General features: G+C 40.9%; 1 pseudogene; it reads left to right on the top strand.

The window, feature by feature from the left end:
• The first annotated feature begins 4,073 nt into the window (after positions 1-4,073).
• Positions 4,074-11,823, top strand: LOC112547773 (serine/threonine-protein kinase 17B pseudogene; annotated as a pseudogene).
• The last annotated feature ends 964 nt before the right edge of the window (positions 11,824-12,787 follow it).

Below are 12,787 nucleotides of genomic sequence, written 5' to 3'. Positions count from 1 at the left end.
CAAGGTTTAAGGGACATTTCAGAATAGCGGTTTGTTTCAAAATTTGGCACAGTGTACACATCGTCAAATTATGAAATAAACACTTTGGAAATTAACTCGAAGTAAGCAATGCAGTTTGCCCTGAGGATGAAGCTACACTGCACCCATAGCTCAAAACAAGCTACGCAATTTGAGCTATGCATATTGCGTAGCTTATTTTAAATTAATTTTGAAATAGCTTATTTTGTATTTTGGCGCTGTCTACACAAAATAGAGAGCTATTCCGAAACAACCCTTAAATTGTCATGGAACTAGGTTTACAGGGACATCAGAATAGTGTGCCTGTTATTTCAAAAGATATTTTGAAATAACGTGCACGCTGGCAAGTTGCAGAAAATGCTATTTTGGGATATCGTAAGTATCCCAAAATAGCACTGCTGTCTAGATGCACCCTCACCATTCCAGCTAGACCCTTATCTAGTTTGCTTTAAGAAACCTACAGGGGGCACTTAGAACATGTTATAGAACTTCCAAGTCAAACAGCTCTAGAACATTTTGCTGTGCTGTGTAAACAAGCTACTATTCTTTTTTCCTCTTATGTTGCATAAAAATCACTCTTATGCAAAGTTCAAACCAAGAATAAATAGATCTGAAAGCTGAAAAATTAAACCTCATTTTATAAGGAGTATGGGTAATTTCGAAAGAAGGGTTTTCTTTCAAAATAACCGTGTCTAGACAGTGTTTCTTTTTTCAAAATAGGGTATTTCGAAATAGCGCCCAGATGTGATCACACAAATGAAATACGGGAAATTCAAATCCACGCTTCATTTGCAATTTTGCCCAGCCGCATCTGCATTCCTCTCTTGAAAGAGGAATGCAGTGTAGACATACCCCCAGAGGGTGCTCCCATCAGTGCCAGTGGTCCTGCCCCTGTGAGGAGTAAGGAACGCTGATGGGAGCATTTGGTCCCATTGACTTCCTGCTGTGGGGATGGCAGGGAATCTGAAATGAAGCAATTTCGACTCTAGTTACGTAATTAACAGAGTTGCATATCTTAATTTGACTTTCCCCTTCAATGTAGACCTGACCTAAAAGAACCACTGATCTAATAAGGGATAGCCTTTCTTTTTGCCTTTTATAATGAAAGTGCTTAGGTAACCTAACTGCCATGCCTTTTTACATAATTTAGTAAACAAATGCTTGTCCTAGGGCTAAGAAAAATAAAAAGTGGTATTAAACACTAAATTGCCAATGCAATTCAGTCTGTGTTGGAGTATAATAATGATGATTACACTTCTACTTGACTAAATAACATTTAGTTGTATTTGAATTCAGGTCATATACATATGCTTCAGGCTTCGTTGAATGAAATTATCTAAATTAAAGTGGGATTAAATTTAGCATTTGAATTTGATGTATAAATTAATAGCTTTTCTTTGCAGTATGAAATGTCCAGCAGTTCCTGCCTGTTTTTATCAAATGAGTGTTGATTAATAAACAGTTTCTGGACTGTACTCATTATATCTCTGTAATTAGCCAGTTAGGGAGTGGCTCTGCGGGATACTAAATTCCTCCTTCAGTGCACTGAACACAGAACATGAGGTCATTGGATAGTAAGGGTACTCAGGACTATTCAGATAACATTCAGCAATCTGCAAGATGGCATTTATTGTGAATATGGTATTAGTACTCATTTGGAACTAGTTGTCCTTTTAGAACCGAAACAGCCCTTAGCAATGATGAACACTCAATAGTAAATGCTGCATGAGAAAGTAATTATTAATTCTATAATTCTCTTATATTCATTACTATGTTACTGTGGAGATCACAAATGAGTTATTTCAATTCACTAATTCTGATTTAATCTTGGTATTAACAGCATCTCTTCAGTAATTCTAAGTTTTCCAGGCCAGGTTCATCCTAGCTATAATTCTGTTTAAGAGGGTACTTATTGGCATTGATTAACTATCAAATAATTTGCTGTTTCTTGATTCTTCTATTAGTAGGACCTTTTCTATTGCGACCCTGAAAGAAAAGCATAATTTCCCCTATATTTAATGTTGCAGGAATGTACTCTAAGCACGCTTAATGTAACATTTGTGTCATTCATTCAAAATAAGCCCAGCACAATGGTGTTATTTATTCACAATATTATTACATTGATTCATGTTACATATAACACTGAGTTGAGTGGTTTACAGGGGCCAAATGTTGCTGCTTGAACAAATCTAATCTCCTTTTCTATGGCTGCATGGGAATATTTTGCAGCAAAAGAGGGGCCTGGATTGTAGGAGGACCCAGATACCCGCATGCAGTGTTATCTTTCAATAGCCTCTTTATGAGGCTGGCATAAGATAAGGCTTGAGTAGACTGGGGAGACAAGAGTCAGGCATCCATCACTACATTGCACAAGGATCCCTCTGGTTTCCTCCTCCTGCCCCTGCATACGTGTACCTTGAATCCTGTGATTCTTTACATTTCCACAGGACTAGAGGTGTCTCTGCAGAATCATGTAATAGCCTCAGGGAACACCTACCAAGATACTTGGGCTATGTGCTGGGCTTTGTAGTGGAGAACATGTAACTACTGTGTAGCTCCCCTAATGACAATTAGGGTGTACTTGATTATTTGAAGGCAGAATTGTGCCTATACCTGTATCTCTCTCCACTAATGTACCATATAGCTACCTCTGGAATGTGATTTAGGTTCCACTACCCTACAACAAGCAGACTTGTGCAACAGTTTAGAATAATAAGTGAAAAATGCTTTATTTAGTAGAGGTATTGTGGAAATTTAGGAGGGCAGTTGCAATTACACCAATTGCAATTTTGGAGTTAAAGTTCTTTATCTTGAGAATGGTAGGAAGAGTAGTCAAAACCTTGATTTTATGTCTCATTCTATCTTGTGAAGAAGGATTAGCTTCATATCAAATTTACAAATAATTCTGCAGAGAACCGATGAGATCAAAGCTGAGGTTTCCCTCTGGTTAGTGTTTTGAAATGCTGGAAAAAGGGACTAGTCAATGAACCATATCTTTTTTGTTGTTTTATAAATCTATATGTTCCCCTCATGTTTGGCATAATAATCAAATAATAGAGTTTTTAGCTCTGAAAACTATTCTGGTTCATGGCATTGGAATGGCTGAACCTGTAAACTAACCACTAAAACTGAATCATTCTGTAGCAACTAAAATGAAATAAGTTTATAAAGCTGTTTTTAAGTATTATCTAGTAGATAGATGCACACCATCATACCACATCATTTTATTTTCTCAGGAAATTGTTTGGGGGGAGTTGTGTGAAGCACAGTATTTATGAAATTTAATGTGATTCAAAGTAATGAAGAAATTTGCATTTGAAGCACAGTCACTTAAAAATGTTATGGGACAAGCAGCATTTTATCACACCGCATTTCAAATGTTTCTGAGAAGCAGCTGAGGAGATTTCCTGATGTGGCTCTATTACTAGAGCACATTTTCTCTTCATCTGTAACTACTTAAAAATAGAAAAAGCAAAACGGAAACTTCAGTTACCAGAGAATACAAAGAACTTCAATTCATCTTTTGATAGCAGTAATGAGCAGAAGGCAGCAGTTAGTTATTCACAGCAGCTTTCCAGTGGAAAGACTCTGATAATTTGTTGCTCATTTTGAAATAGAAGTTCTCCCTGTTCCTGGAAGCCTTTTTTTTTCTTGACAGTTGTGATGGGTGGTTTGATTCACAAGAAGGGAATGAATAATAGCTCAAAATTTTCCTTGTAAGACTTTCACCTCTCTCACCTTTCCTCTCTTCTTTCTTCCCTATTCTTTTTCTGGAAAAGAGCCAAATCCTCATTCATTCACCTAGCCTGACCCTGGGCCAGTAACATAAATAAAACAAAGTTTCAAAAAGGTCTTCAGAAACTGTACTGCTTTACATTGGGTGATGAATGGAATCAGATGTTGATGGTAAGTATCTGCTTCAGTTGTAGAGATAGCACGAGCTTATTACCAGGGTCCTTTGTGCCCAGGGCTTTGATGACCAGCACAGGAGTTTGAACCTCATAGCCCCTAACTTTCACAGTGTCAACCCGAGGGGCATGTTTCTCTAGCTTTCAATGTCAGACATTGAGGAAAGCAGGGTACCTGTTTTTGAGGGACGTTGTGACTTTCACCTTGATGATCTTCCAGTCTTCACTGGTGATAGAAATGTCCAGTCACAATTGGCTGTTTCAGGGACAGTGGAGTTTACAGCAACCTTCCTCATGGGCAATGAGATAGCTCTGACCCAGGCGATCCTGAATGGCATTGTATCACAGCTTCCTGGGTCTCGAGTGGGGTTTGCAGCTATACAGGATATACGGGTGCATCTTACTGGCATAGTCTTACCTCCTGCAATGCTTGTTCTGATTCTTATGGCGGATGGCTTCATTGAGCAGAAAACAATTGAGTCGGGACAGACGGATAAATCTCCACTTTGCAAATCAGGTGAAGCTGCCCTTGGAGATTAAGTGGTTGTTGGTATCCCACTTGTAAGTCAGATTGAAGGCCTTGTCCTGATCTGTCTTCCATTTCATGTGTTCAGCATAGTGATAGTGGATAGCATCTTTCAGGTCCACTTTGGTTCTGGCTGATGGTGTGATGCTTGAGAGCACTGTGTTCCTCAGTTTTGATACTAAGTCTGCCAGCTACAGATGTTCCTCACACCACATCCAATGGCAGCCTACTCACTTCTCTAGGCTTTGTATAGCATTGTGGGTTTGAGTCCAGAATGAAGCAAAGCCTCCCCCATCTCTTTCAAATTCACCCTCCAGTGAGCCGCTCAGGTAGGTGGCAACATCTTGGTTGTAGGGAGGTTGTAGCGATTTGCATCCTGGCATCCTATATGGCACTCTCAGCAATGCTCTTCCCCGGGGAATTTGGGCATATTAAGAGGTGGAATGCATGCATGATCACACAGATCACCCATTCAAAGGTCCTTGGCACCACCCTGCCTTTGAGAGATCTATATCAGATAGTTGATGATGCTCAGGAAGAAAAATTCACTTCTTCACCAGTTCTTGATGGTATTGTCTGCCGTGTTGAAGGGTGCCTTTGCTACAGCAGACCCTCCGGGACAAACAATATATGGGGATCAGAAAGATGTGCAAGGTGTTGATCTTCTGCCATAGCACCATAAAGGAAAAGTAGATGCTTTCCACATCTGGTGGAATCTTCGTGATTTGTGATTTGTGATTTTGGTGCATATAGAAACCTGTTGGTGTGCTGAGTGTGGGAGAAAGAAAGAAAGCCTGAAGCATGGGCTTGCTGCTTGAACCAAAGTAAGCAAGAGTTATACTATGAGTAACAGACAGGCTGTGTCAAAAGCAAATGTTTGCCTGCAAGTCAGTGTCTCTCGGCACAGAACTGATAGCACTGCTAAAAGCACATGATGAATGTAAATACATTCCACCAGGACAGCACAGGGACACCCAGTTGAGTACATGATAAAATAATTTGTAACAAGAGAGAAAGCATAACAACAGGTGATGAATAGGAATGCTTTGGAGGAAAGTACAAAGGGAGGTATCAAACGTGCGTAAGATGATATGTACGGTATGTATCATAGATTATCCATTTCTGTGTATAAATGATGGGGCAATAATGAAATCTATACTATTGATTGAGCCAAGTCCATTGTCCCAGGTACAAATACATAGGAGCTCGGAGGGCATCTGGCTACTGAAAACTATGACAATAAACCTGACTTCATTAGACAATAAACCTGACTTTGGTGCCTTTGTATCTTATCTGAGTCAGTGATCTTTGGGGGATCTTGTGAAGTTTATTATGCTAGCTATCTGTGCAAAACTGGCATGATATACTGAGGGAGCATATGAAAACACTCACAACCAAATGTTTATCATCACTGATGGAGCAAGATACCTATCAGGACACCACACCAGTGAATCCTGAATTACTGAGATGCTGGTACACATGCCCATCCAGTGAGCCGCATCACCTGAATTGATTCCCTGATGCTATGATGTTTACTTTGTTGTTGGACAAGTCAAAACTAGTTAGACTTCTGCAAATGGCTCAGATGAGCAGCTCCAAGACTAAGTTGAAGCTGATGGATCCAGGGGGCAGCCTTGCTTCATGCCACTATGAATGGGGATTTCAGGAGCATCTCTCATTCCGTGGAGGGGATGGTGTAAAGTTCCTGGAACAGCTGGAGGAAGTTTCCAGGCATCCCAAATTCTTGAGTGTGTTGAAAATTACACTTGTGGAGCATGGATCCCAAAACTTAGCCAGGTTAAGCCACATTATAGCACACTATTCTGGGTTCTCCTGATGGCAGTCTGAAAGATTGCTCCTGGAAGCCTTCACATGACATGATATGACATGAAGCCCTTGTGTGTGGAACTAGTGGCTCCTTGCTGTGAAGAGGCTGGTGTACAGCTTGTACACAGTGGAGCAGAGAGAGATGGCACCATCTTGCTTGCCTTTGTCGTAGACAAGCACTATCATGGATTTTTTTCAGGAGAAGAGAGGTCAACAGAACCGCTTGCTTGAAAATGGCAGTGTGTACCAGGTAACCAGGCTTGTCTTTTTTCAAAACGTGATCATGAATTTTCCTGGGGCTGTGTTTTTGATCTTTGTTAGTCTAGTCGCTACTACCTTTGGTGTAAAGTCATGGTCAAGGTCTCCTACATAGTCAACCCCGGCGTAAAAGCTGAAGGCACTCTGGACACATTGTGTCATTCTGAGATACATGGTTAAACTTACCCTGGAAGTATAAGAAGTATCTCGTGGACAGGATTGTGCAGTAAGATAAGGGTCTGTCATTTTTGACCCAAAGAGCTTCTGGATCTTGGGTGAAGCTACTGAATCATAGTGGCAACTGGTGTTCCTTCTGGTTTCTCGCTCTTGTTTTTACAGCCCAGTGCAGGGATTCCATGAGCAGGTGGTGTTTCCTTCTGAGTTTCCTTCCTCCCAGATGTGATTTCTGCAGACATGGTCATAGTGAGCCTTTCTACAAGGAGCTCAGTGTCACTGAAGGAGGTTGTCCTCACTATCTCCTCTAGCCAAGTGGCTTGTCATGGTGTGACAGCCTTGATCAGTGGCTGCTGCTCCTCTGGCTGCCCCACCTTCATAGGCTCAGGCTACGAAGCCATTATGGTTTTAGCCTGCTGCCTCATTACTTCCTGATGTTGGGAATTGCATTTGGTCAGATCTTGAAGTGGAACTGCTGGGATAGTGCCGGTGACTTCCCTTGCCATTTTTAGAGTAGCACTGGCCCTTTTTGGAAGCTTGACTTTGAAGACACTGATCCTGGTTATATTAGGGATGTGGCCTTGCTTGAGAGTGATGGGAATTATGCTGTTCTCCTGAAGATGGGCTCTGATAGAGGGTCTTTCCTGCAAAACAAGACCTTCTGGGGACAAGGCATCACTGGATGGTCTTGGAGGCCATATAAAATCTCCTGGAGGTGAAGTTCCACTGTGTGGTCTTAGTAGTAGGAATGGAGATTGATCCCCATCTTCTCCAATTTAACTAATCATTGCCTATATAGGATTGTATCAAATGCCTTACTGAAGTCCAGATAGATAAGATACATGACATTTCTTTCATCTAAAACAATTTTTTACCTTCTCAAAGGAGATCAGGTTGGTCTGGCACAATCTATCTTTTATAAAATTATGTTGTATTTTATTGCAGTTATCTGCAACCTCCCTCTCCTTGCAGCACCAGTATTCTTCATGGCAAGTTTCCAAAGTTGTTGTCTGTTTCTAGCCTAATGGAGACTTCTGTAGGGCTCCTACAATGCCCTCTTTCTGTGTTGTGATGGTGGCATGCCTTTTTGGATGCTTTGGCATAACATCATTTAGTAACCGAATGTGTATCTGGCTCAGACAGACTTCCAGGGTTGCCTTTGTTTCTTGGGGATGGCTACAGAAAAATTATCTTCAATCATGATATTCGTAATGTTAACAAAAGGGAAATGATGTTCTCTGTCTCTGTGCATGTACCTGAAGGACTTTGATTTCTGCATGAAAACAATATTCTGCCTCTTGATTTAAAGCCCCAGAACATCTTGCTGGGCAGTTCCAATCCTATTGGTGATATAAGAATAGTAGATTTTGGTATATTTCAGAAGATTGAGAATGCCAGTGAACTATGGCAAATCATAGGAACTGCAGAATATCTAGCTCCAGAAATCTTAAACTACGATCCTATTACCAAAGCTACGGGTATGTGGAACATTGGTGTAATCTCATATATGCTGCTAACTCAAGAATCTCAATTTGTCGGAGCAGATAATCAAGAAACTTTCCTCAATATCTCTCAAATCAATGTGGATTATTTAGAAGAAACTTTTGCATCAATTTCATACCTGGCCAAAGACGTCATTCAGAAACTTCTTGTCAAACCCAGAGGAAAGACCATCAGCAGAGGCCTGTCTCTCTCATTCTTGGCTGCAACAAGGGGAATACATACTATTGCATAGTCCTGAAGAATCTTCCTGTTCTTATAGAATCATAGAATCATAGAATAATAGGACTGGAAGGGACCTCGAGAGGTCATCGAGTCCAGCCCCCCGCCCTCAAGGCAGGATCAAGCTCCGTCTACACCATCCCTGACAGATGTCTATCTAACCTGGTCTTAAATATCTCCAGAGAGGGAGATTCCACCACCTCCCTTGGCAATTTATTCCAATATTTGACCACCCTGACAGTTAGGAATTTTTTCCTAATGTCCAATCTAAACCTCCCCTGCTGCACTTTAAGCCCATTACTCCTTGTCCTGTCCGCAGAAACCAAGAGGAACAAATTTTCGCCTTCCTCCTTGTGACACCCTTTTAGATATTTGAAAACCGCTATCATGTCCCCCCTTAATCTTCTTTTTTCCAAACTAAACAAGCCCAGTTCATGAAGCCTGGCTTCATAGGTCATGTTCTCTAAACCTTTAATCATTCTTGTCGCTCTTCTCTGTACCCTTTCCAATTTCTCCACATCTTTCTTGAAATGTGGCACCCAGAACTGGACACAGTACTCCAGCTCAGGCCTAACTAGTGCAGAATAGAGCGGCAGAATGACTTCACGAGTTTTGCTTACAACACACCTGTTGATACAACCTAGAATCATATTTGCTTTTTTTGCAACAGCATCACACTGTTGACTCATATTCAACTTGTGGTCCACTATGACCCCTAGATCCCTTTCCGCCATGCTCCTTCCTAGACAGTCGCTTCCCATCTTGTATGTATGGAACTGATTGTTCCTTCCTAAGTGGAGCACTTTGCATTTCTCTTTATTAAACCTCATCCTGTTTACCTCTGACCATTTCTCTAACTTGCTAAGGTCATTTTGAATTATGTCCCTATCCTCCAAAGAAGTCGCAACCCCACCCAGTTTGGTATCATCTGCAAACTTAATAAGAGTACTCTCTATCCCAATATCTACATCATTGATGAAGATATTGAATAGTACGGGTCCCAAAACAGACCCTTGAGGAACTCCACTTGTTATCCCTTTCCAGCAGGATTTAGAACCGTTAACAACAACTCTCTGACTACGGTTATCCAGCCAATTATGCACCCACCTTATCGTGGCCCTATCTAAGTTATATTTGCCTAGTTTATCAATAAGAATATCATGCGAGACCATATCAAATGCCTTACTAAAGTCTAGGTATATGACATCCACCGCTTCTCCCTTATCCACAAGGCTCGTTATCTTATCAAAGAAAGCTATCAGATTAGTTTGGCATGACTTGTTCTTCACAAACCCATGCTGGCTATTCCCTATCACTTTATTACTTTCCAAGTGTTTGCATACGATTTCCTTAATTACCTGCTCCATTATCTTCCCTGGGACAGACGTTAAACTGACCGGTCTATAATTTCCTGGGTTGTTCTTATTCCCCTTTTTATAGATGGGCACAATATTTGCCCTTTTCCAGTCTTCTGGAATCTCCCCTGTCTGCCATGATTTTTCAAAGATCATAGCTAAAGGCTCAGATACCTCCTCTATCAGCTCCTTGAGTATCCTGGGATGCATTTCATCAGGACCTGGTGATTTGCTGACATCTAACTTTCCTAAGTGATTTTTAACTTGTTCTTTGTGTATCCTATCTTCTAAACTTACCCTCTCTCTGCTTGTATTCACTACGTTAGGCACACCTCCAGACTTCTCAGTGAAGACCGAAACAAAGAAGTCATTGAGCATCTCCGCCATTTCCAAGTTCCCTGTTACTGCTTCTCCCTCCTCGCTAAGCAGTGGGCCTACCCTGTCCTTGGTCTTCCTCTTGCTTTTAATGTATTTATAAAAGGTCTTCTTGTTTCCCTTTATGCCTGTAGCTAGTTTGATCTCATTTTGTGCCTTTGCCTTTCTAATCTTGCCCCTGCATTCCCGTGTTGCTTGCCTATATTCATCCTTCGTTAGTTGTCCTAGTTTCCATTTTTTATATGACTCCTTTTTTATTTTGAGATCATGCAAGATCTCCTTGTTAAGCCAAGCTGGTCTTTTGCCATATTTTCTATCTTTCCTATACAGCGGAATTGTTTGCTTTTGGGCCCTTAACAACGTCCCTTTGAAATACTTCCAACTCTCCTCAGTTGTTTTTCCCTTCAGTCTTGCTTCCCATGGGACCTTACCTACAAGTTCTCTGAGCTTATCAAAATCTGCCTTCCTGAAATCCATAACCTCAATTGTGCTGGTCTCCCTTCTACCTTTCCTTAAGATCATGAACTCTATTATTTCGTGATCACTGTCCCCTATACTGTCTTCCACTTTCAAGTTCTCAACTAGTTCCTCCCTATTTGTTAAAACCAAATCCAGAACAGCTTCTCCTCTGGTAGCTTTTTCAACCTTCTGAAACAGAAAGTTGTCTCCAATGCAGTCCAGAAACTTATTGGATAGCCTGTGCCTCGCTGTGTTAGTTTCCCAACAAATGTCTGGATAGTTGAAGTCCCCCATCACCACCAAATCTTGGGCTTTGGATAGTTTTGTTAATTGTTTAAAAAAGGCCTCATCCACCTCTTCCACCTGGCTAGGTGGCCTGTAGTAGACTCCTAGCATGATATCACCCTCATTTTTTACCCCTTTTAGCTTAACCCAGAGACTCTCTACACAGCTATCTCCTACGTTCATCTCCACTTCAGTCCAAGTGTGTACATTTTTAATATACAAGGCAACCCCTCCTCCCTTTTTTCCCTGTCTGTCCTTCCTGAGCAAGCCGTACCCTTCCATACCAATATTCCAATCATGCGTCCCATCCCACCAGGTTTCTGTAATACCAATGATATCATAGTTGTATTTATTGGTTAGCAATTCCAGTTCTTCCTGCTTATTACCCATACTTCTCGCATTTGTATATAGGCATCTAAGATACTGATTTGATCTTGCCTCCCTGTTGTGCCCTGACCCTCCTTTCTCCTTGCCATTATAGGCCGTAGTCCCCCCCATTTCCAACCCATCTCCCAGTCCCGCACATTCAGCACTTACCTGTGGGCTTTGCTCACCTGCCCCCGACAAACCTAGTTTAAAGCCCTCCTCACAAGGTTAGCCAGTCTGTGTCCAAACAAGGCCTTCCCGCTCCTGGAAAGGTGAACTCCATCTCCGCCAAGCAGTCCTTCCTGGAAGAGCACCCCTTATCCATTGCAGGAACACACAAAGTGTTCAGAGGAAAGGAATACCAAATCAATTTGTAATGGTACCTGTTGTGACCAAACAGATAGAGAACATTTCTGAAGACAGTAGTACAGTCTCTAAACATTTTTGATGTGATAATTCATTGCAACATCCTCAAGACTTCACAACATACTTAGCTTTGTTACTATACATCTGTCTGTACAGGTCCTCCAAACTGAATTTAGGGTTTTAATCCAATGGTGAATATTATGAGATAATTTTATCCATTCATGCTTCACAGTTATACTGGAAATGCACTTTCAAGTATGTCTCTTTATGTGTTTCTTCCTTTCAAGTCCATTGCTGGCAATGGTTTTTATTCTTGCAGTACTAGAGTTCTGGCATCAGGGGAGTGCCTTATGTTTCAAAGGCAATTAAGTTGACTATATTTGCATGTTTCAAGTTTTAGTCCAAAAAAGTTTTGTTGTTTTTTTAAAGGACAATATGCAATGGGCTTAAATTGCAGCAAGGGAGGTTTAGTTTAGACATTAGGAAAAACTTGTAAACTGGTTAAACACTGGAATAAATTGCTAGGGAGGTTGTGGAATCTCCATCACTGGAGATATTTATGAGCAGGTTGGATAGACATCTATCAGGGATAATCTAGACAGTGCTTGGCCGTGAAGGCAGGAGACCGGACTCAATGACCTCTTGAGGTCCCTTCTAGTTGTAGGATTCTATGATTCTAGAACAGGTGGGGGCATCATTGCTGTTGCTTAGATGGCATAATGTAGACCAGTTCCAAACGAACTAGGAACAGCTGAGGCACATTAAAATACAAGAAAAAGTAAATCCCTTACAAACCTCAGAACAGCTTTAGTTCAGTTTTCATTTGGTCAGAGGTTCAAATTGTCCTTTGTCTGAACTGTTTTGCCTTCATGATATTCCACCCTTTTAATTCTACTTATACAACATTAGTTGTGTGCAAGAGAAAAGAAAACACTATCAAGACAAAAACAAGAAACAGTTAAGTGACTAATGATAGAATAGTAAAATCTCCTGTGAGGCTACTTAGTAAAAAGAATGCATTATAAATAGGATAGTAATTTATAATAAGAAGCAAAGGTTAAGAAGCATACAGCTGATGGTTCAGGTTCCACAAATGGAACTTGATTATTTTCATTTCCATTTAATTTACAAGTTCAGCATCTTACAAG

The sequence above is a fragment of the Pelodiscus sinensis genome, chromosome 2 (assembly GCF_049634645.1).
Source record: "Pelodiscus sinensis isolate JC-2024 chromosome 2, ASM4963464v1, whole genome shotgun sequence".
In the NCBI taxonomy this organism is placed as follows: domain Eukaryota; kingdom Metazoa; phylum Chordata; order Testudines; family Trionychidae; genus Pelodiscus; species Pelodiscus sinensis.
Note: the sequence above shows the minus strand (reverse complement) of the source record. Positions and strands in the feature narration are given on the sequence as shown.